At 34.8% G+C, this 25,526-nt stretch overlaps 1 pseudogene; it reads right to left on the bottom strand.

Annotated features, from left to right (window-relative positions):
• Positions 1-524: 524 nt before the first annotated feature.
• LOC130052873 (3-oxoacyl-[acyl-carrier-protein] reductase FabG-like) lies at positions 525-14,026 on the bottom strand (annotated as a pseudogene).
• Positions 14,027-25,526: the final 11,500 nt, after the last annotated feature.

Raw genomic sequence — 25,526 nt, forward strand, 5'->3', positions numbered from 1 at the left:
GTTATTAAGAACCTTAAAAGCAAGCACTAGTTTTCTATATACAAAATAATCATCAACAGGCATCCATTTAGGAACACTAAAAATATCAGCTGTAGAAGTCTGAGTTACTTTCACCTTCAATATAATTCTGGCTGCCCTTTTCTGTAACTTAAAAAGTCTGTCAATAAAAACCCTGTTTTTGGCTGAGCACCAAACTGTGCAACAATTGTTAAAATGAGGAAATATAACAGTGTTATAAATTTTCAATAATGCTGCATTTGAGATAAAAGTTTGTAGACGACGTAAAATGCCTATTTTCTGTGAAAGTTTCTTGCATAAAGAATCAATGTGTACAGACCAGGTTAGACATTCATCTATTTGTACACCAAGAAGTTTGGCCTTTTTAACAGTATCTAAAACAATATCTCCTACTTTGATAGGATAGCATAATTAAATGAATTGTCATTTATTAATGTACATCCATTACAAGTAATGCTAAAGCTGATCAGAAGCATTTGAAGTATGCTCAAAATAGATGAATACACTTACTTAACACTGTTTATCCTGACTTGCTTCGGGGCCAACTCTGAAACATTATTATAGATTGTACAATGCTTCATATCATCATACAGTTACCCTTCTGTTTTGAAATGAATAGTAAATATAACGTACAGCGTGAAAGTGAGAATAAAGAACCGTGGTCGATTGCATTACTCCATAAAGAATAGCAGGGGATGCTTACTCCTCCTAGGCACCTGATCCCACCTCTGGTGTGTACAGGGGTCCGTGTTTGCCCAACTATCTATTTTGCATTGCTTATAGGAGTTATGAGATTGATCACTGTTCGTTATCTTCACCTTGCATTAAAAGTATGGCGAATGCGGACTATTGGGCATACCAGAGGTGGGATCAAGTGCATCAGAGAACTAAGCATCCCCTGCGTGCCATTTATCCCCGCCGTAATCATTTTATCTTGATGAAGTAAACCGGTTAGTCCGTAGTCAAATCAGCATGAAAAGGCTTAACTAATCATATAAAACACGTCGGAAAAAATTCCATCTAACCTCCTGTTTCAAATAAAAGCATAACTGTCGCGGAATTCGCGATAACATTATTCCAAACCCATTGAGCATCAACTTATTTGTCAGTACCCTGCCTTGGAATAAAACATTGATCATCAGTAAAACATGTTTCACGTATTGATTCTGTTGGAAAAATAAATAAAGAACAAATACAGGTGATGATGAGATATCGCAGCATAAACATGGACAGTTAACGAAAATTCTGACTAAAAAGGAACACCTACCCATTGCAGTGCATTTAGTAAACTGATCTATAGCACTCTTGGACATACAGTATGACAAACACCCAGCAATCTAAAACATATATCGTGAGATGACAAGTATTGCAATAACATCATGCAATGTCACCTTACACTACAATGCTCTCATTCGAAGGAAAAACTACGTGCAATGCTTGATAGGAAGGTTTGGATATATTTGGGAAGACGAGAAGCAACTCTATCAATTTTCATAATCATTTAATATGTGAGGATTTATTATTTGCATGTGGGGAGTTCAGAATACTCACTGCTCTAATGCCTGCGATACTTGATACATTTACAATATTCCCCTTTGTTTTGACAAGATGTGGAACTGCAAGCATAACTGAAAACAGATTACGTTTGATAAGAGTAGCAACAGCTATATAGATAAATAGATATATTGATAGAGAAATATATAAAGACAGTGTACACAGATAAATGAATGAATAGATAGATGGAATAGGTGTATAGATAGATACATAGAGAGTGTCTGGAATCTTCCACTTTACTACTTAAACGGTGAGTGAAATATGAGTGGATGGTGAGCGAACCAGAACCAAATTAGAGCGAACGGTTAGTGACCAGAGAACGTTGTGTGAACACAGAGAGCTAACGAAACAAAATGTGAACGGAAAGTGAACGATGAGCAATGTTTGGACGAAACATAAACTATTTATTAGGAATGTTTGGTTATCTCCTCGCATTGCTTCATAACCAGGTCAGTGGAAATATAGATAAAGTTAATAACAATAGTTTTAATTTAGACATTACAAGATTATTTAAAGCTAATATCGGTTTCTTCTGACCACGTCTTCAATAAAACTAAATGAGCATGTTGTGTTGTAAAAAAGATGACAGATCTGTATAATTATGTATTTGTTTTCCCACAAGATGTAATACATTTCTTGCTTAATAGTGAGGAAAATATGAAGATACGAGTTATGAGATTGATCACTGTTCGTTATCTTCACCTTTCATTTAACAAAAAAAAAATCATATTCCCCGGGGGTAACGCGTGAGTACATCTTCATATCTCCCGAACATTCATGCAAGAAATTGTGTATCATACTTAAAAAAAGTCATAAGATATAACATTGCTATAGCCTCCAAAAATAGCTCTCAAACTACTGAAAATCAGCTTTCAAAAGCTAGTACATCCTCAACAAAACTTAGAACCGTTCTAACCAGATAGCTGATAGGAAACGCAACTTCTCAATTTCAATTTTAACTATCGATGGGTAAGTTTTCTGCTTAAGTTTCTTTCTGTACAATATGCCACCGTTTCAGCTAAATGCCCCCTATGCTTCAAGAAGATTTACTCATAGCGACTAATTACGGGTGGATTTTTCGGATTCAGACCATAGATTATGAGTCCTTGGACAGTGGACAAGACACGAAACTGTCACGTTTCAGGGTACTGGAGTACGCTCGCCATTACCAGGCACGATAATTGCCTATTCGGTGCAAAAGAGATTAATCGCCTATTCTGACCAGGAGGCGCTCTCCCGGGAGTACAAGAAACAGCCATAACCGCAAACGTAAGTTTACTTCTGGCGACAGTAGTATTGAAACGTTCTTCAGAAGATCTGAAAGTATAGTGATACAGATTCGTACACAAATTCTAACCCGTCCAACTTGATTGATAAGGGTTTTGTAAAGTCCCACGGAAAATCAATAAATATTTCACAAAATATGCAAAGCTAGGAGTACACAAGAAGATTCGTCAAAAAGTGACTAAAAAACTGTATTGTTCCCAATAACAAACTAAAAATGCAACTAAAACAACAAAAATAGATTTATCAAGATGTTCAATAAGAAATCTAATCGGCCCCTCTCAGACAGAAAGAACGCACTATTACCAATACACAATTAAGGATTTTAGATGCAACAAGTCCATTGGCTATTTTGTGGAATGAGCTAGAAAAGTTGAAAAGCGGGACAAGGAAGTGGATCATGTTGATGTGATTAACATTGTGCAGAGAGCACTTCTCCTAATTTAGAACGCTCTGTTGATGTACCACACAGATAAAAAAGCGACTACTCAGCAAAATTCCACCTGATTGTGGATATTTTATCGATAGCACTATAGGCCAAAACACTTTGCTGAAATCAAGATGAAATTTGGATAACTTTGACAAAGATTACAAAGAACTGTACGACATGATTCCATCTCAGAGAAAAAATATGGAGTAAGAATGTCAATTCTGTCCCTAATTTCAGGAGTGAAAACAAGCAGCATCAGTTTTGTTTTCGCTATGGGCCCCCGAACAACTACAACCGGTTTGGGGGAGAGTCCAACCGAGTTCGAAATCAAAGACAGACCTGGCCAAAGAACAATATCATAACGAATCAAACAAGAATTAGAACAGGTAAGAAAAAAAACATTTTCTTTTTCAAGAGCTCAAAGATTTGTGTGTGTACCAATATGGCGGGAGAATGAAACATGAAATTCAAAACTGGAATTCCATAACAAAAGATCAATGGATATTACAAACTGTACAGGGGTTGAACCTCAAATTCACTCAAATTCAATACCCAATACAACCATCACTGAGTCAGGTAAAAACATATCTCATAGACCAGGAAATAAAATCCATGTAAGAGAAGAGAACAATACAGGAAGTAGACGACGATCACGGCTGTTTTATGAGCTAGCTATTCCTTGTAGAGAAAAAGGAAGCGATCTACGACATGTATTGATTCTGCAGGGTGAAAGGTGACGATAACGAACAGTGCTCAATCTCATAACTCCTTTAAGCAATACAAAATAGATAGTTGGGCAAACACGGACCCCTGGACACACCAGAGGTGGGACTATGTGCCCAAGAGAAGTAAGCATCCCCTGTCGACCGGTCACACTCGCGGTGAGGTAAACCCTATATCCTGATCAGGTAAACATAATTATTCGTAGTCAAAATCAGTGTGCCAAGAACGGTCTATTGAAGGATCTTAATGGGTGTCTTGTTTACTATCATTTCAAAATGGGGGGGGGGGGGGTATTAATCTTTTAAAGGACTAATTCAAGATAAGATTGGTTAGTGAAGTTAGACCTAAAGGGACCTAAACGACGCTTATTTCACAGTTCTAATTCAAAAGGTGCATCGAAAATTTCTACGATTCAAATTGAAAGCGCAACATTCGATATCCTTTGTCTCACATTCGGAATCTCAATAGTCCGTTTTTTCCCACAAACCTCATGAAAGTCCCTATAAGTTTACTGAGTGATGAATAGAGGGTGTGGTAAACAATTACAAATATACAGAAAATCTTCTAGAAAATTTAGGCTTTGCAATAAATCGCGAAAACTGTGTTATTTCCATAAAATTGAATACAATTTCTGAGATCCAAGACAATGACCCCCCCCCCCCCCCCCCCCCCCCCCCCAATATGTTACTTTTCATTTTTCTCATAACAATGTACATTAAAGGGGTAACTTAACATGCAATTAGTGATTAAGATATTTGTTTCGTAGAGTGTTTTAAAAGTGTTTACTAACAGGTAACAAAACCATGCAGAGGGGTTTTGCTGAAAATGAACCTTTACTTCGCACAGTAGTCAACCCACACGAAAGGTTATCTGCAAATGCGATGGCTATTTGGATTAAACAGATTGTGTATCTATCTGGAATTGACACCAATAAATTTCAATTCTACAAGAAGCGATGCATCTAGTAAAGCCAGTAATAAAGGTATTTCTATTAATGAGATCTTAAACATGATAGATTGGTCTAATGCAACGACTTTTAGATCATTTTGTTGTAAACCAGTAATAGGAAAAGGATCCTACGAGAACGCAGTTTTAGATATCAGTAAGTTTTAATAAAACTTTGGACGTGCAAAGTTATATCTTATGACTTTTTTTAAGTATAATTGAAGATTGTATGAGGGCGCTTGATCGCCTGATATGAAATATAGATTGTTCGAAGAGAAGGTATAAGATATAACATATAACATCAGTTTAAATAATACACTGACTTCACCCTGATGAATGATGGTTATAGGTTCACCAGATTATGTTTAACCATGCCCAGAACACTATATTTTATATCTAACTCACAACCTGTTTACTAGCTTCCTTTGCTAATTTACTAGAGGGGATGCTTACTCCTCTTAGGCACTTTATCCCACCTCTGGTGTGTCCAGGGGTCCGTGTTTGCCCAACTAACTATTTTGTATTGCTTCTAGGAGTTATGAGATTGATCACTGTTCGTTATATTCACCTTGCATTATACACTAGTTTACAGGACTGTGTACCAGTCCTATTTCCCTACGCTGTGCATGTATTTTTCATGATAGAAAGAGCAATCAACTTAGGATATGTTCAAATAAAAATCCCAAATTCTTTTATTAGTTAAGAATTTTGGGATTCTATATCCCCAATCCCAAAGGACAATCTATGACGGGATGCCTGATATATAGACTACTTACCCTTTGTTTGATGAGTTAATCGACTTTGTTGACAATGGTTAGTTAGGCATCTTACTACCTGTGAATTGAATTTTGCACTGATTGCCATTATTAAATGAACTCGTTCTCCTTTAAGAATAATGAAATAACCCATTATTGTGTCACGCTTTGTTAATGAACACAAGAGACGAAGTAGACGTGTCCAAATTCGCTTCTTAGAACAATTAACATGTACTTTGTTGTGTTTATGTTTAATGTTTTTTTGATCTACTGTTGCGTGTATATCCCAATGAACACACATAATTATAGTGTTCTGTACAAATTACGCAACGTTCATATGTACATATTACCTGACGTTAATATTCATTCCTTCATCATATTGATCCAGGGATGTTGTTTCAATGCTTCCAGATTGCAATATTCCCGCATTATTGACCTATTGTTTCGAAGAATTTTTAAAACAAGAAATTTTAGCAATAAAGATATTGATGGACTGTAATAAAACATATGTCTTCTAAGTTTCGTTAAAAGTTCAATTTGGTTTATTCTTGAAATATGCATAATTATTATTCAATTATTATTCATGTTGAGTATCAACATGCTACAACATATGAGTTGCGTCAAGCGAAAAGGGACCTTCGTGACATGCTTAGAATAACGTCACAATCGATCCAAAAAGTAACGTTGTTACAGCCGATAGTTGCCGAAAAAAAAATCTGAACGCGAAAAAAAGAAGAATATTTAGCAGAGAAAATACCAGCAAACACTGTCATGCCATGGATATGCAGGTAATGTATTATATTTAGCTTAATAACACCTAATTAGTCATTTAAATTGTGTTTCACATGTGTCCCCAAAAATTATCCGTTTTCTGCATGGAAGGTAGCATTTGCCTAGTCTGGCTAAATGATTCTTACGTAACAAGGAGTCTACAGTAAGCAGCTTGTGTGTATAGGCCTATAAGTGACATGATATAAATAATAAATCTGATGTAAACAATGTACAAACCACAGTCGGTGACGATGGAAAGGAAACTAAAAGTACTTGCAATAGGCCTAGTCTTGTTTACAAACAGATGATATTATGTGCACCGACGCGATGTCGCCACTGAACATTGCGTTGATGATGAAAGATGTAGAGCAAGTGTAAGAACGGGAAAACATGCATAAAAATGGATTGACTTATAGAACTATTGAATAAAAAGTTTATCAATCAAAAGATTTCACCACAGTTAAATCCTTTTTCTATTCTTCTTTTTCTAATATATTGTTTCTTATTTTCTCACCGAGGAGCACAGTGTCAACTTGGTTGTGAGGTAGCGTTCTCGACTGCCATGCGGGCGGTCCGGGTTCAATTATCTTAGTAACTACACAATGTTTTTAAAATTTTTTTTTTTTTTTTTTTTTTGGAGTGGCAATTTTTTCCCCCAATAATTTCTCTTTTTAAGTTCACTCATTATTTATTTTTCAAAGGTAATATAAACATTATTAGATGTAGTCTTAAGGCCAAAAAAAATATATATATGCTGGTTTCCACTTTCATCTCAAAATTTTTAAGGGTATGTAGTGGTTTTTTAATTTTTTATTTTATAAGTTGAATAATTTTCTAATGATTTAGCATTCTACTATGCATAAACTAAAGTGATTATTTAGTAATCAAATAAAATTGATATGATATGAATCAATACATCTCTTCATTTTACTGTTAGCAAAAACTATTTCTGTGTTTTTGGAATCTGTCTAGTATTAGTGCATAATAAATAACTTGATAAATAAGTCAATAAATATACTCTTGTTGTAGTGATGACATTTGCAAAATCTGTGAGAATGGAAAAAATGTGTTAGGGTCGGCAGACATTTTTAGGGTAGGTAGGGAAAGTGGAAGCCAACATATATTTTTTTGACCTAAGCATTATTTATAGTATTAATTTTCAGAGGGTGTTACACTATCAAATGAATTATTTTTTCACATAATTTAAACAATGATTTATGATTTCTTTTGAATTGATTTTACATAAAAATTGCTGTAGTTAAAGCCATTCACATTTAAAAAATCCAAATCTATATATTTTAAAAGTTATTACTAAATATATGGTGTTGCCAAAAGAAAGCTGATTTTTATAACTATGAAATAGGCCTACTCTAAAATCAACAAAAAACAAAAGTAAAAGAATTAGATGAACAAATACACCCATTAGATTGGAATTTTTTTTAACAGTATGGCGCTGTTTTTTTTTTTTTTTTTTTTTATTAATAACAATATTTATTCGCCATTCATACCTATCCATTTCAAAGGGTCAAAGACATTACCAGTGTTGATGTTTGATTTCCTATATAATTAATGTTACATGTATATACCTATGGCAGGGAAATTATTCATTATAACATGTTATTTACAGATAGATCATTAAAATTTTGAAAATGAAACGCAATTATTTGTTGCTCCTACATTGAGGACTTAATTTTGATAGATAGCTCCAGCATTATATCAGCTGGCAAATATGCTCCGCCCTGGAAAAGTATTATTTCAATACAATAATTTCATTTTGTGTGAAATTTGATCAAAGAAAATATAAAATATTTCTAATGCAAAAGATTCAAAGGTCCATTCGTAGCATGAACAACATATATGATACATTGTACTGGCATATTAATACAGGATTTTACATTGTTTGGTGATTTTGAACAACAAATTATGACACGTACTAAAAAAAAATCTAGAGTAGATATACTGCTTCTTTATATGCTTTATCTTTTACTGTGTGCACTATTTTTTAAAAACAAAACTTTGATATAAAAATTAATAGATCATACAAATCGAATCTATACCTAATTACATGCTTTTATACCAGCTTTAGACAACTTGATTGACGGATTCCTAACTCGTCATAAATCAATTCCTGAATCTGCACCATTGATGAGGAGAATAGTGATTTGGACATGACATTCAATCGACAGAGCTCACAATGAGGATCTCGGGAAGAAAGTAAGGAAATTTGGCGAAACCTTTGCACAGAAAACAGCAATGAAAACGGCGTGCAATGGATATAATGTCATGTAGAGTTTGAAAGAAAAAGTATTTAAAAAATATTGCACATGTGGAGAGAACTGTCTAGGTCATGACAATTCAAAAGAAGTACAAAATTCCATCTTGACTACCAATGAATTATCAAAAGATAGAGATATGATTATTATTGGTAAACTTTCAGAGTTTTGGCAGCAGTACACAGTTTCCCCCCAGTTTTTTGCAGGACCACAATGAAAACTAGCTATATGCTAATTTGTGTCATCCTGGATAAATAAAGGCTATTATTACAGTGTGAAGTCTTTTTTGGGTCATAGATGTTGTGGAAAGTCCAACATCTTCATCATAATTATACACTAATGATACAGACGAATATTCTTGTATTTCTTTAAAACTATAGTTTGAGTTTTCTTTTATTTGAGCAATCAAAATTTTAGTAAAATCTCAACCTTAAGTCGAAGTTTCGACATAATATGGAAGTTTTCTTTGAGAAATCCAGGTGAAATTTAATGAAAGTGTTATGACTGAAAGACATTTACCATTACCTTGAATTCTGCTTCTGAATCATGGCCGTCAAAGGCATACGAAAAATACAACTTACAAGACCTCAGATTTTCATCAGGTTTGCATGGCGGATTGTCTACATGTAAATTTCAATATATTTGATGTGATAGTTCCATATAGGATAGTATTAAGTTTCCATATCCATGGTTTACTCGTAATATTTGTACAACTGTCGTTTTGGAATACTTCATAGATCAATCTATACACAGTGAAGCTGTTTGTTAAGAGTGATACATAAGATACACAGAGAGAATTCATTCTGCTGAAGCCCACCATCAGACCAGAGGATTTGACAACAGGAACTTAATGCCTGACATTCCTCCCCGCGGATTGCCTTTGGAGCGATGCTACCTGTTCCGCATGGTCCGTTACCCAAACAAGGAGACCACTTGTCCAAATGTTGAAGAGTGATGATGGTGAAATTCTGTTGTTGATGATTTACGATATTCATTTCTCTTGTCCATAATTGATCACTATTTCAGAAATCAACTTAGCATTGTTTATATAGTCATTAAAATGGTCACCATTGGTATAGTCTTTGATTACATTTGATAAAATTAATGTGCATTGAATATTTAAGTCTTTGTTTTCTTTACAATGATGTTCCAACGATTTTGACGTTATATAACGTTATCAAATGATTTATGACGTTATCTCAGGATCAAAGCATGCATTCCAAATCAATATTAATATGGGTTAGGTGTAACGTTCAAGGTAAACTTTGGTATCAAAATAATCAGGAAGATATGTGCTTTCAGAAAATAATAAAAACCCAGTTTTGAAAATATTGTCCCGAAGGTCCCTTTTCGCTTGACGCAACTCATATATTTGATAAAGTCCTAAAACATCTGAACATGTAGTGTGTTAAACCAAAAATACATCAATGATACATACCAGTATGTCCAATTTCCCATAATATTTTACTGTCTCTTCTACAAGTTGCTTAGCAAAATCTTCCTTGGTCAAATCACCGCTAAGAGTAAACGGCTAAAAGATCAAAGAGAGTAATGTAACAAAAATTATCATTTCAAGTGCTTGGTTGTGATAACAAATTGATAATAGTATCTTACCAGTTTTCCATTTTCCTTTTTTCACTCAGCAGCTGTTTTGGCCAAATTGTCAACATTTCTGCCTGTGATGACTACTTGTGCTCCAAGTCTGCAAAACAAAGTGGCTGTTCCTGCCCCAATACCGGAACTGGCCCCTGACAATCACACACAACACATTGGTGTACTGCAATGGTTATATATCATAATTTTATGTTCAAATGAACGTACAATGCCAAGCAGTATCGCGACGAAGGTGGCTAAACTAAGATTTAAATGTATACAAGCGTACAAGCAAATGTTTACTAGACAACAAGGATGATTCTAACAATCAAATTCATATCAAAAAGACCATATAATTTGCGAAATACTGACTGTAAACGAAACTGTTGCAACCCCTGTAAAATATGCAAGCACAAATACATGTACCAACTAATGACCAATTCCATAAATCATATAAGAAATATGACATCAAAATTTGGACAAACATCATATGCATCATTAAAGACAAAGGGAAGATAACGAGCAGCGATCAATCTAATAACTCCCACAAGCAATTCAAAATAGAGAGTTGGGTAAACACGGACCCCTGGGCACACCAGAGGTGAGGTCAGGTGCCTAGGATGAGTAAGAACCCGCTGTCGACCGGTCACACCCGTCATGATGCCTATATCCCGATCAGGTAAACGGAGTTATCCGTAGTCAAAATCAGTGTGCCACGAACGTCCCAACAATCGGCATGAAGCACGTCAGACAGCATTTGACCCAATGATAGGTTGTATTGGCAAACTAGATCGTTATAACGAACATAGAATTTGCGAAATGGTGATTTTAAACGAAACTGTTGGAACCCATGCTCCATCAACTTGTTTGTCAGTTGCCTCCTTCGATTTAAAAACTGATCACACACGGAAAAATAATATAAATGTAACATTTTACTGTTTCATACCAAATGAGATTAACATAAACCTATAATTATTGCGACTTTTCAATCCAATCTAGAAATAGCTGATGTGTCGGCTAGTTCATCAAAATCGTCATATACCGTTAACGAGATATGGAAGCCAATTAGAACTTTTCTTCTTATTAGTATATAGTGTTCTGAATAATATCTTAGTTATGTAAAACTTATACGGTACCAATTTTGATGCACCAGATACGCATTTCGACAAATAATGTCTCTTCAGTGATGCTCAACCGAAATGTTTGAAATTCGAAATAACAACGACGTTTTAGAGCTATTATAGGGAAACAGTGTGTCAAAAAGTGGAGTCCAATTCGCCTAAGGATAAGAGCTATGCGTGAGGGAGATAATCCTTAATTTTGAAATGACTTTCTAAATTATGTCACGGCAATTAAATATACATCCGTATTTTCAAGCTATTCGATATGCAAGAGCTTGTTCTGCGTATAGTCATTTTGTAAATCGTGGTAAGCTACTGACAAACAAGTTAATGGTACAGGGGTTTCAACAGTCTCGATTGAAGTCAGCATTGTGCAAATTATATGGTCGTTATAACGATCTCGTTCGTCAATACAACCTTGCATTGGGTCAAATGCTGTCTGACATGTTTCATACCGATTGTTAAGCCCTTCTTGGTACACTGAGTTTGACTACGGATAACTCCGTTTACCTGATCATGATATAGGGCTCACGGAGGGTGTGACCGGTCAACAGGGGATACTTACTCCTCCTATGCACCTGATCCCACCTCTGATTTGACCAGGGGTCCGCGTTTGCCTAACTTTCTATTTTGTATTGCTTGTAGGAGTTCTGAGATTGATCACTGTTCGTTATCTTCACCTTTCATATATATGTATGTTAGTAAACCAAAGTCCTGGTATCATTAGCGCAATTCGTATTGAATTAGTAATGATGAGTAGGTGCCTATGCCGAGGAAGTATGCAACACATCATGCAACAGTCGACATAATGGTTGTTTGTATTTACCAATGAGATCATCATAATGAACATAACACACGCGAACGAGTTGAGAAAGAAAAATATGACCACTTGGTCATCAAGGTGAACCACATGTATTAATTCCTCGAATACACCATTTTACAGTAAAATATGCAAATGTGAAACAGGGGCAGAGTTTTCTTTAACGCCTTTTGTTTCCAGTTCAATAATATATTTCAAAATTACAAATAGATGATAGTACATGTTGTTAGCAATAAATAAAGTGTCTTCAATGCATAAAACTGTCGAATAGTAGATCGAAGGATATATTTCCCCCCTTTCCAAACTCTTCAATCATTATCTCTAATAGGAAATACAAGGACACGTAAGTTCATAAAGGAGCAGAAGTATGCCCATGGCAGTTGAAACTAACTGTTGCAATAATGATCTTTAAATGTAAAACTTATACGGTACAAATTTGGATGCATCCGAGGCGCATTTCGACAAATAATGTATCTTCAGTGATGCTCAACCGAATGTTTGAAATCCGATTTAACAATGAAGATTTAGCAATTAAATATACATCCTTATGTTCAGGCTAGTAACAAAGTACTTAGCTACTGGGCTGTAGAGACCCCTGGGGACTAACAGTCCACCAGCAGAGGCCTCGACCCAGGGGTCATAACGTAAAACTTATACGGTACCAATTTTGATGCACCAGATGCGCATTTCGACAAATATTGTCTCTTCAGTGATGCTCAACTGAAAATTTTGAAATCCGAAATAACAATGAAGTTTTAGAGCTATTATAGGGGAAAACAGTGTGCCTGTTGACACGTTTTCTTTCATATTTGTCAGGTAGTTAATTTGATTTCAAATTACAGAATGTTGCATTATTTAAAATATTTCAAAGTTCATCTATTTATTTGTTCCTCTATAATGGTAAGATGGGTGTATAGAAAACTAATTTCCGATAAAGCTTTACTATCGCTAGCTTAACAGATAACATTTTATGTCGCTTTACACAAAGCAAACATTCAAATAAATGAGTTAAACGTTAAACAAAGTACGAACTCGATAAATTTAACAGTATGTAGAAATCTAAATTATTGTCTCTAACTTAATGCCTCAAACTTACTCTCTCGTTGTCAGTCAAATCATATATATCTTAAATTTATTTCTAGTCGGATTCTATGCAAATTCTAATCATCACAATATCCCAGTGTAGGGTGAAAACTGACCAATTAACCAATTATACACTCAATTGTCCACCTCCACAAAGTCGCACGAGTGCGGTATCACCTAACAAAATCCAGGTAAGCCCAAGCGGAAATTATTATACACTTGGGTAACGGTCGGTATACGCTACCACAACTTTGAAATATCGAGAGTGATCGAGAGCCACCTGGTCACCTGTGTGTGTATACTTCACTGTGTATATATATACAGTTGATATCACACATTCAAAATTAAAAGAGCAGGAAAACATGCAGTTCCAATATATATTCAAATCTATTTTGGAAGTACATGTGTTCTGTTATAACGACAACGATATGATTTGCAAAATACTGACTATAAACGAAACCCCTGCAAAATATACAAGTATAAATAACAAACAGTGATCGATCTTATAACTCATACAAGGAAGACGATATTGAGAGTTGATCAAATACCATATGCATCATATTTTTTATAAAAATCGTCCTCCTTCATACCAAATGAGACTCCGACAAACCTGTTATTTATGCAACTTTTCCGTCCAATCTAGAAATAACAGACATGTTGCCCTGTTCATCAAAATCTTCATCTATCGCTAACGATGTATGGAAGACAATTCAGACCTTTCGTCTTAATAGTATATAGTGTTCCGATTAATACCTTAGTTATGTTAAGTTACGTTGATTAATTTGCTAGTTGGTATACTTAGTGGGTCTGTTGTTTCTCAATCAACTTTTTCTTAATACATGTAATTACCACCTGAACTCGCCTTTCTATAATCCTATATTTCACTGTCAATTGTTTATCCTTATTTCAATAGGGTATTTTAAGAATATACGGTCATATTACCTGAAAACAATGTTATAGAATGCCAACATGTCTTTAACTTATAGGTAATATTACAGAACATACACTGATTTAGATATCATCGAACATGAAGAGTTTTACAGTTTGTGGAGTTCAAGGTTCGTGCATATCTGAAATTCCATAACAGTTTCACGTGAATACCTACAATGGCCATTGTATGATGGGTGGTAACTGATGGATATAAGTTTACTATCTTTATATGTTACATCAAAGAATTAGATCCATGAATAACCATTAATGCCCCTTTGTCAAAACTTCCAACAATATTTCCGGTGACAGAAACCCCGAATATCTATTTTTTCGTACATGCTTTCTTTCGTTCCTTATTTTGTTGTTCGATATTTTTTTTCATTTTATTTAAGTTACCGACGTGCAAAGTACCCATAGCATTATTGACATGTTTTTCTGCCATCGCAAATTTGCAACACAGCATATACATTCATGTTCAAAGTTATCAAAGTCTGAAAAGTGATAACTCTATCCAAGTCAATTCAATTACATTGCATTCAATTGTACGTAATTAGATCTCTGTATGACATTTACTTCAGACGCAAATAAAAAATACATGCACAGGGAGGTGTTTTCGTCTCTCTCTCTCTCTCTCTCTCTCTCTCTCTCTCTCTCTCTCTCTCTCTCTCTCTCTCTTTTCTCTCTCTCTCTCTCCTTTTTCCCTCTCTCTCATCGTTCAACGATTTTAAAATAATAGACCTCAGTATCTCTTTACTGAGCTTTGTTACTGAAGTACTACAAAATAAATTCCAATTTTGACATCTTTGCTGTCTGTTTATTGAATTCACAGAACGAGTGTCTTCAAGGGGGGATATCAGTCCGGCTGACCTGATATACACGAAATCATTGTGGGTCCAATGGTTGCCTTACGAGTCAGATCTACATGTACATATGCGCTTCAATACTTAATGTGGTCATTCTGTTTATTGATCGTTTCAACAAACAATGAATTATTTCATCTAACGCTGTTGGATGTCTCAACGTGCACAGTGATGTTTTACTAAATCTTCTTCACCAGGATGACATGGATATGAATTGACCCTGCCTTTATTTAATTGATTACCTCATCAGCAAATTTCAACAATGCACAATATCGATAATGTTGTTTCCAATCGGAAACCCGATTTTACTACATTTTACATCAATATCCATTGGGTTTTTTAAGTTTTAAAACCACGTGATTTTCTTAGACATTATGACTTTGATTAAAACTGTTTTATTTTCAACTTCTATACATTAATTATATTACATGTACCTTTTCGGAGGGTTTCTTAAAAGTTATTAACGTTGTTATTTTCATTAGTCACTGTTGATTAAAGAAGCCAAACAGAAGCGGGTTCCGGTACTACACGTAGTACATATATTTCATAGTGAAAACTACACAACTATAAGCTAGGGTAAGGGCTTCCATGGTGACATGTACACATTTTTTGTGTGAAATTTCACTTCAGATTCGAAAGTATAAATATTATCGTGACGGTTAAACACATAAACAATACTAGCCGTATGTTGACTGGGGCTACCATACATTCCTGGCATGGCAATTTCCACTGAGGTATGCCGGATATCAAGTAACATTAAATATTTTTAGAAAACAAAATTGCCCTACTTATGACAATAAAGTTCAGGTACATGTGGGTTACCAGCTGAATGTCCATTGATGTATACAAACGAAATACAAACCCTTTAAATGAAACCTGCTGGTATCCAATACATACCCTAACTAAAACACTACATTTTTACATCATATCGACAACCATTAACGAATTACCGGGGCTTTCTACTTTCCCATGGATATCATATCATTAATGCATAAATATATCTAGAACATATATTCAAAATTGTGTGGTGATGGCCATAACAGATGCAACTGAATTTTCGCATTGTGTTTGTGAGTGTAATTCCTTATTTATGCAAACGAGTTCATCTAAAACGCATGATACATTCAGAATAGGTGCGATATCATATGAATATCTTCGGGCGTACTTTAGATACAAAATGGAGACTGGTATGCTATCAAATTGTTAGAATTAATAAAGATGATAAGGGGGATATCAAAATCAAGCATTATATTTGCAAAATTGATCGTGAAGTTATTAAAAACTTGTTGTATTTTGCTTACTTTGGAATACTAGTAATAGAAAAACTTGCTCCAGATTCTACTGCACACTGTTTTTAAATAACGATTTGGACGTCAAATCAGATACCACAATATGTAGTTACACTATGGATACAATGCAGAATTAGATATTTTGAACAGTTTGACAATTATTTGGTTCAGTAGTGTCACGTACGATCGTGATTTCCATTGTGGCAATGAGATAATTGCCTCACTAGATTTTTCACAATGCGACCCCTTTCATTCAACTAAATGTATGTAACACAAACACCTAAAGAGTTATGCAATAACGTGCTTTGAACAGATAATGATGTACCGTTATGCGATCTGGGCAGAGATTGGTTTCAATCAGTGACGTACACTTATAACAATTATACACGTCAATTAATGTTTAAATAAAGTTTGGGATCAAATTAACTTAAGAGAGATCAAGCTCTAACTCTAATATTTAACCGAAATAGTTATATTGGGGGGAGGGGAGGGGGGGGGGGGGTAGAAGAGGAATCTTGAAATAGTGACTGGCCTTTGAGTCATTTTACAAAACATAATTAGAATGATTATATTAATTAGGTCTACACTACTATGCCAGTTGGTTCTTTGCCTTGCGAAGATAATTTTCTACAATGAGTAGGCCTACTATGAACGATAATATGCTGGTCGGTCTGCTGTTTATGCATATAGTAACCAGACAGTTTGTTGAATCCAAGCATAGCCGAACAGGACAGTTAAAGTTTAGAGAACACAAGAATGAAGTGGAATTTGTTAATCACCTCACCACAAACTAGTTTATCTTCTACAATTTTGATATTTTTAAAACTAATAATTTCGCTTCATAACCGAGAAATAAAGAAATGAAATGAAAGGGTGGTGTACTGGTGTAAGTAGATTATGACCTAAGTAACATCATCTTTCTGGTACCTTGCAGCTTTAGTTGACACACAAAACAATTTAGAAATCGTTAGTACATATGTATGTGGGTAGGTGATAATAATCAGTGTCAAGAAAATGTTGGGAAAAGAATGCATGCCAATCATTAATATACTACAGTTACATGTAGCTGTTACAGTTCCTATTTAATGTTTCCATGGAGACAAAACAGTCAGATTACCAACATTTTCATAACAGGACTTTTGGACTAGCTATCTCTGGTCAAAACTGACTCAACTGAGTATAAGTAGGTAAAATACTTGTAGTTTAAAATGTAAATGAAAAGAAATCTAAATCGCCACCATAATGTTTCCATGGAAGTAGGTTTCTATAGCAACTAAACTACAAATTGAATTCCTTCTTAATTAGAATATTTTAACCAGCCTATGAATACAAAGATAAAGTTATGATATTATAGAATAAATCTACTGAAGTACATGTACATTAAATTCTTTTCAATGATTATGGTTGCTGGCCCTATCGTTTCCATAGTAACACATTTTTCTTCATATTTTCCCCTTTGTAATAATTCAATTCAAATGATTAAACAGTCATATAATGCTTTTACAGGAAATACCTAGAGATAAATATGTAATTTTATCTTGTGAAAAGTAAAAATTCTATTCAATACAAAGTAATTCAAACACATTAAAAAAATTGATTTTCATTTTAAATGTAATAATCTTCTACCAATGCCTTTTGACTTGAAGATATTTTTGAATGTTTGCTACGCCAACTAATCACACTTATGACTAATCCATGGAAATTATGAAATTTGTACTTTATAACAATTATTAAGATTATGACAGAACACTTTCACTTAACAATAGGCACATACGTTTCTGCTTCCTGACACAAATCAGTTTGATAGTCAGCACTTTTCTTCAAAACTTAAAGGAACCATATACTTGTATCTTATAATGGTTGCTATGGTAACAAAAAAATTAATCATTTATATTGCTAATTTAAGCAGACTTTTACATCAATTCAAATCTTCAAATATAATATGACAATGAGATTACACTATCACATGGTATTAAGCAGACCTGTAATGCTTTCTGATACAAATTAGCATACTAGTTTACTTATTAAAACCTTGTTATAAAATACTGAAATATGGTTGCTATGGCAACTGAAATATTTCATAACATGAGAATTCATGATAATTATCATTGTTTATGCCAAATTTAATAGATTAAGGACATTATATTGATAAATTATTAAAATTTGACTCATATATTCATATTATGAGATTTTTCATATTACCATGGCAACCAATTTTTCAAGCTATATAATTTTATTTAGCAAAATAAGACATTGGTCATTTTTTTTTTTATTATTTTACACATAATGGGATGAATTAAATCATATATAACTTTCAATGATGTGTGTTGTTGTGTTTTCTTGTAAATGATGTCATAAAATGGCTTTAAAATGATTTTTTTCAAAAATAGTCAAAATGCTAAAACATTGATTTTTCAACCTCAGGAACAATAGGTAATCCAATATTGATTTATTGATGTTTTATTAAGAATTTATTATGCTGAACCCAATCTTTAAGCAAGCAATAGTGAAATTTATACATCGGTAAAATTAATTTGTTTATGTTTAATTAAAAACAGGCCAAAATCGAGCATTTTAAAGCATCTTGGGAGCTGTTTTCACAGTTACCATGGCAACGGTACCTTAATTTCGAATTTTGGTACCAAATTCTATGAGAGGGTATCAAATAATCACTATATGCCAAATTTCAGCAAAATCGGTGAGGGTACCTTTCCACCCCTATAATAAAAATTTTGATGCTTACAGAGAATGACTCTTAATATTTAATGCCAAAAATACGAGATTCTAGAGTGCAATTCGTAATTTAAACATCAAATTTGTTCAAAATGAATAGCATAATAATGATTTTAGATGTTTTTAGCAAAGCACTAAATAGGAAAACAGTAATACGACTAAATAAATGAAGGAGTTCATGAGTGTCTTTAGATGAGGGGATGCTTACTCCTCCTAGGCACCTGATCCCACCTCTGGTGTGTCCAGGGGTCCGTTTTTGTCCAACTATCTATCTTGTATTGCTTGTAGGGGTTATGAGATTGATCACTGTTCGTTATCTTCACCTTTCACGAATACAGCTTTTGAAAAAAGCATACAAACATATACGCTTACGTTTTTACTCATTTGAATCCGTTCGTTATATTAAAAATTAGTGCAAATTTTATTGTTATTCAAAGTTATTTTCAAATGAATACAGAAATTATATATAAAACTGTTAACCGTCAATATACGTTTCATTCAAACTCACTAAATATATGATTATTTCTACTTCTGATATTTATCGTACTAACAGATGTATGAACGGAATTATTATACCGCGCCAAGCTCGGACTGGCCGAAGGCCATTCTGTAAAGCAAGGCTCTAAAGGTAACGCGTATGTAAAGATAGATGTGAGAAAACCAGCAAAGGAATAGAGATAATCTCAAATACGTTCACTGAATTTTTTTTATCCATATGCGCGCCACCATTTTGCTTTATTCATTAGTTTCTTCTAACGCTATTCGTGTTTTATTTTTGAATGCCAAAATGCAAGACTGGCGTGCGCTTTGTAATTCAAACACTTAGTTTGTATAAAATGAATGTGATAATTATTATCGTTAAAGTTGTTAGCCACTAATCAAACAGAAAACAGTAATACAACTAAATAGATGAACGAGTTAATGTGTTTCTATAAATAAAAATATATGATATATTTACGCTTATGTTTTTGCCACTTTGAATTTGTTGATTAGTTATGTTTAATGTTCACTGTCTTTATCAAAAGAATTAATTTGACACGCATGTTTTCTTCGGTCCAACAGTCATACCATAAAGTCGTAAAGCAAGATGTAATGGGTCTTTACATATTAGCATTGGTAATAATAGATATAATCGATCAATAATTGTTAAACTACTTCCGGGTGTGACCGGTCGACAGGGATGCTTACTCCTCATAGGCACCTGATCCCACCTCTGGTTGTGTCCAGGGGTCCGTGTTAGCCCAACTATCTATTTTGTATTGCTTATAGGAGTTATGAGATTCATCGCTGTTTGTTATCTTCACCTTTCAATTACTCCTTGCACAGTAAATTTATTCATTTTTTTAATCCATCATGTAAAAAATGGGTAAGGTTTCGTTCGACAGTGAATGTGACGTGTCATAGGATCGCAAATGGGAATGTTTAAACAAGATGTGGGTATCTCTGGGGTAATAAATGTCAAGAATTGGCAAGGAAACATTAACGCAAACGTGAAATGGGGTGCAAAATACCGATCCGAATATGCTATTTTAATGGCAAAGATAAACCCTCGATCACTTCCGAATACTTGTTTACAAATTCCAAAAATCTCGAAAAAAGGTGTTAATAACAATCTTCTTACTTTCATTAATCTTTGATTGGGTAGATAAAATTACCCAGTACTCATTTCTGCCTCGTAAGGCATATTCTAATCGCGATAAAGCACAGCAAACTTTAGATGGAGAGAGCGTTGAATCTAGATTGACCTAGTTCCCATTCTGTTGTGCCATGTTGGTTTATAAAGCCCAGTGTTGTGGATTGTGTATACAAAATTATCGTAAAATTTTAATACACCTTCAATATCTATTTAACATGACTTAGCACTAATGATATTTGATGTGTGTGACCGGTCGACAGGGGGTGCTCACTCCTCCTAGGCACCTGACCCCACCTCTGGTGTATCCAGGGGTCTGTGTTTGCCCAACTCTCTACTTTGTATTGCTTATAGGATTTATGAGATTCATCACTGTTCGTTATCTTCACCTTCCATGTGAACGTTGGTCAAATAAAACAGAAAATCCTACAAAGTTACATCATTGCATTGCTCAACACAGTCTCCATCCAGCAAACGAAGATCGCCCGGCATCATTGCTACCTACAGGACCATTATTGTTTGGAGTAAAAGAAGGAGTTCTTATAAATACATCATCGCCTGTATTGACATAGGTTACAACTACGCCGGGGCTAGTGGAATAATTATCATCTGCATTTACATACAGAACTCCAAGCTCGTCAGTGTTCACTATCAACTCTGCTGAGTGATGATTATTTCCATTCTCTCTCATAGTCCAAGTGAATACGTAGACTCTGCTCTCGGGTACAATGAAAACGCCTGTTGCAGGGTGGAAGCCAGTTCCAATATTAGTCTTCGCAACATCAAAAGTAAGATAATGCTGAATAGTAATTGCTTGTGTATCACGAGTCATATAGGTATAGAAGGCAATGGTATGGGTAGTGAGAGATGGGGGTGTTGTAACTACTGGTGATCCAATCCCTGGTGTGTCTAGGGGTGCATGTTTGCCCAACTTTTTATTTTGCATTCGTTATATGAGTTATGAGATTGATCACTGTTCGTAATGACCCCGGCTACGTTTGTCACACCTAACTGGTTTTCTAGGTAGACGCGAACATTGTTCGTTAACCGGTTGTTCTCACATCTAACTTTATGACAAACGGGATGACTTTGGGTTTTTTTGTCGTCAACTTGTCATATTTATGTAGTAATATCCCGTTTTCATCGGTATATGGGTTTTTTTTTTTATCTATCTCAATTGATTTGATACGCGAGAGTTCATTCTGTGCATGTCAGTTTATAAATCGAGACAGGCTATTGACAAACAAGTTGATGTTACAAGGATTTTAATAGTCTCATTTAATGTCAGAATTTTGCAAATCTCATGGTCGTTAAAAGAATTCAATTTACCAACACAAAAATTCATTGGGTAAAATACTGTCTGACATGTTTCATATGAAAGGTGAAGATAACGAACAATTATCAATCTCATAACTCCTATAAGCAATACAAAATAGATAGTTGGCCAAACACGGACCATTGGACACTCCAGAGGTGGGATCAGGTGCCTTGGAGGAGTAAGGATCCCCTGTCGACCGGTCACACCCGCCACGAGCCCTATAGCAATTGTTAGGCCGTTCCTTACAAACTGATGTTGACTACAAATGGCGTAGTTTGCACGATCGAAATATAGGGCTAAGGGCGGATGTGACCGGTCAACAGGTAATGCTTACTCCTCCTAGACACCTCTGGTATGTTCATAGGTCCATATCTGCTAAACTCTCTATTTACACCCACTATATTATCCAAATCTAGCCCCATGCGACTTTTTCCTTTTTCCAAAACTTAAAACGTTCTTATCAGCTCGTCGTTACAAGTACTGACAATCCATTGGCTCAGCCACCAGTCAGTGCATCCGATGTCTACCTCAATCAGTGAACCGTATCGTAACGCATTTCAGAAATGGATTCAGAGATTGAAATTGTGTATTTTAAAACGCAGAGAATACTTTGAAGGGATGTAATGTTCATTTCACTATTTGAGTCGGATGTTTTTTGAGATACCGTACAATATACATTACACATCGAACATCTCTCGTATGAAACTAGCAATTTAACATACCAGTATTTCTGGATTATCTTCGCATAAATAGCAAAAGCACCATTGAAAAAACTTTTCAAAAACTGTTTACAATCATACCCATATAATTTAGATAATGAAAACAAATCAGGTTTTATGATTTTTGCCTGCAAAATTCTTCTACCGCTAGGGTCACCCTGTACATACAGTAACGCCCACTGTGGCGATAGCAAAACACAGTGGCTATAAATAGCCACCGTCTAAAAAGACTCGAGTCTTTGTATTCTTATAACAGATCTTAAGGGCAAAATGTTACTTTTATTCTTGTATTCATGGACATCGTTCATATAAAAGACCAAGTATAAATGATGTCACGTTTGATTCACTTTTGCCTAACGTCAACAGACAATTAGGTCCACATCATGTTCGTACAAAACTGTACTCTGTTTCATTGAGAGTTTTACACACGTTATTTGAAGAAACTATGGATAGTCTATACTTGAATTTTTCAACACCTGAATATTGACTGAACTCTATGATTATGTGATGTTGTCCATCACAGGCTCTTTAAACTAGCACGGACCATGGCCGATATTCTTTCCGAATCATACCGCCAGTTCCTTAAGCTCCAATTTACAAACAAAAGAATATATGTCGTCAACATAAGCAACATTCTTCGCCATAAAAGGGTTCAGTCGTGTATTCCAACTTATTTCAAGTTCAAGTCTACACCCTGTATTTCCTACAGTTATACTTCTACTATTGCATCCAAACTTTTTAATTATAAACATACTTTGCAGTGCCTAGATATAGACCATCTTATACTTAATCCACTAATATGTTCTTGTTCTTCATCTTCTTCAAACTATAGTCAAGCTGGACATGTCATTACTGGTGATGTTGATATAGTTGAAAATGAGGACCTCAAATCACTTATTCTAAAAGGTCTTAAATACAGAGAACCTCGGTCTTTTAATTGGCGACAGAACTTCATCTCTATTATGAATTATATCTAAGATTATTCCAGATGATGGGCTAAATATGAAAAAGAAGAACTTGATACATTGTCAGAATAGGTTAAAAGCATAAGAGAAATATTAAAATCCCGCATTCGACATATGAAAATAAAAGTGCGTACCATCTATCCTTCTTTGTTTAGTAAACCAGAAGTGATAAAAGAATTAGATAGGTTACATAAGGAATATGTTTTGGTTCCAGCTGACAAAGCTAGTAATAACCTTGTCTTGGCTTGTAAGGTTCATTATTCATAAAGGACACCACAGACTCGTCCACTTCTGCTTCATACTTAGATATTTTATTGAAAGTAGACATTAACGGCAAACTGACAACTCAACTGTATGACAAACGGGATGATTTCAGCTTCTCCATTGTCAACTTCCCATATTTATGTAGTAATATTTCATTATCACCTGCATATGGTGTTTATATATCTCAACTGATTCGATATACAAGAGCTTGTTCTGCGTATAGTCAGTTTTTAAATCGAGGTAATCGACTGACAAACAAGTTGATGGTACAGGGGTTTCAACAGTCTCGATTGAAGTCAGCATCTTGCAAATTCTATGGTCGTTATAACGATCTAGTTCGTCAGTACAACCTCGGATTGGGCCAAATGCTGTCTGACGTGTTTCATATCGATTGTTCAGCTGTTCTTGGCACACTGATTTTGACTGCGGATAACTTCGTTTACCTGATCAGGATATAGGGCTAACGGCGGGTGTGACCGGTTAACAGGGGATGCTCACTCCTCCTAGGCACCTGATCCCACCTCTGGTGTGTCCAAGGGTCCATGTTTGCCAAACTATCTAGTTTGTATTGCTTATAGGAGTTATGAGATTGATCACTGTTCGTTATCTTCACCTTGCATTACAATTGTATTTTCAATAAACTTGTCATTAATTCCACTTTTGGTAATCGTACTTATACTCCAACTACCCTTTCAAAATATGAAATTCTTCAAAACCATGCTTCGGTTTTAGACACATTTAATATCCCAGTCAATGGGTCGAATGAATATGAGTTACCGTACCTACACTGGATTCCTAAACTACATAAAAACCTTTACAAACAAAGAAACATTGCTGGATCCAGTAAGTGCTCTATCAAGCCCCTACCTTTGCTCCTCACGAAAATATTAACAGCTGTGAAGAAGAAACTCCAAACTTACTGTGCGACTACATATGCCAGAAGTGGTGTTAATCAAATGTGGATTCAAAAAAATTATTAAGTACTTTTAGGATAAACTTGAAATTCCTAACCCTAACCCTAACCCTTTTTTCCCAAATCAAAAACATTAAAACCTATGACTTTTTAACACTATACATGACCATTCCTCACCATAAATTAAAGACTAGACTTTTTGATATCATAAACAGTTGCTTCTTCAACAAAAATGGAAAACGGAAATATTCATATCTAGTGATCAGTCATTCAAAAACTTACTTTGTTAAACACCACTCTGATTCCTCGCATAAGTACTCTGAAGTTGAAATAAAAAATATGCTACAGTTCCTCATTGACAATATCTTTGTGGTCTTTGGTGATCAGGTCTTCCAACAGTCTGTTGGAATTCCTATGGGCACGAATTGTGCCCCTTTGTTAGCTGACCTGTTTCTATATTCACATAAAGCAGAATTTATTCAAAAACGTCTACGTGCGAAGAAAAAAAATTCTCGCTGTGGCCTTCAATTCA

This window comes from Ostrea edulis, chromosome 3, assembly GCF_947568905.1.
Source record: "Ostrea edulis chromosome 3, xbOstEdul1.1, whole genome shotgun sequence".
Classification (NCBI taxonomy): Eukaryota; Metazoa; Mollusca; class Bivalvia; order Ostreida; family Ostreidae; genus Ostrea; species Ostrea edulis.